Consider the following 1,558-nt stretch of genomic DNA (forward strand, 5'->3'; position numbering starts at 1 on the left):
AATGTCCACAAATGTAAGGTGAACGTGTTTCCTCCTATTTATGAAAACCATTGATACTTGGTCTCCTACTTGCTGCTGCTATTATGTGACATCTAGAAAGTTAGCCTCCCTCTTATACTAGTGCCCATGGCTTTGTCTAGAACATAATAGTGATGTTATGTTTAGATTCCAGGATCACCTCAAACTGTTGGGAAGGGACTGCAGAAATCAATGAGCTATATCTGTAATTAATTTTGCTCCATGTAGCTTTGTCCTTAACAAAATGTTTCTGTTGTAATAGCCTATGGACAATATAAACGAAAAATGTCACAATCTGGTTTATATAAGGCAGTATTATTGAGCTCCATTTTTCCCTCTCTTCTCCACCCCCATGTGGGCCTTATCTGAGCCCATTCAGGACCCCAGGGAACCAGAAACTCCCTCAATCCTTGCCCCAAAGGGCTCCTGAGACCAGATCCACAATGGAGAATAAGCTTCCAGTTTGTGGTCTCTTAATAGTTATTAGGGTAAGAAAGTACAGTTCCGAGAGAGCTCTCAGTCAGGCATCAGCCCAGCACCCCACCTTATAAATGCCATAAGTAGGGTCCCTTCAGTAGTGGACTCTGTCATGGGTAATTATAAGGGTCAAATGGTATACAGCTGAGTCCTGGGTTCAGGCCTAAGCGTAGTCACTTAGAAATGGGTGACCTTAGGCAGGAAACCTTAACCTGTATAAGCCTTTTTTTGTGTGTTTAAAAATAATGTTTCCCCCTCAGAGCTCTTATGTGGATTAAATGAGCTAAAGTATGTAATGTATTTAGCATGGTGCCTAGCACATTAGTAAACATTCAATAAATACTAGTTAGTATTACTGATCTGTATTATTCTTTTTTTCACTTGCTTGAAATACAAAACAAAATGTTCTAGTTACCATTCATATTTAAATGAATATACCAATAGCTCAATAACTTTCTCTATATTAAGTCCAAGAACTTCAGGGATCATGCCATAGTAATGCTTGATCACAGTGAAGAAACCAGGAAGTTGGCCAGTATGAGAACCCCATACCTTTCCTCTGTTGAAGCTGTGTCACCTGTACCCCGATCTCTCTGTTTACTGGGGGAAGCCCAGCAGCAGACAAGCCCTGCCCACTGTTACCAGTCTGACAGTAGTTCCTCAGATCACTCTTTCTAAGGGCTACTCTCTAGGCAAGGCCAAATGACAGCTATTAAATCTGAGGCCTCAAATTGTACAACTGTTAGCAACTTCTACATCTGATCACCTTCTTCCAGAGGTACTCCTCTTAATTTTTAAGGTTATTAGTTGACATGAAGGCTGTTAAGACTATGATGTAATGAAAAAGCATCACAGGGCACCATGTGGGAATATGACTGTCATGTGTCCCCTGGTCTCCCTCTTCAGGAATCTGAAGAAGCAGATTCAACTGGTGTCGCTGCTTCTCAAGGATGCCAACACATTGGGCATTGACTCATAAGATTTATTGGAAAGGATAGTACACTTCAGAGAGAGAGAAGCAGATCTGTCTCCGAGAGTAGAGAAGACCCCAGCCCACGGAGGA

The sequence above is a fragment of the Chrysochloris asiatica genome, unplaced genomic scaffold (genome assembly GCF_000296735.1).
Source record: "Chrysochloris asiatica unplaced genomic scaffold, ChrAsi1.0 scaffold00130, whole genome shotgun sequence".
NCBI classification, from domain to species: Eukaryota; Metazoa; Chordata; class Mammalia; order Afrosoricida; family Chrysochloridae; genus Chrysochloris; species Chrysochloris asiatica.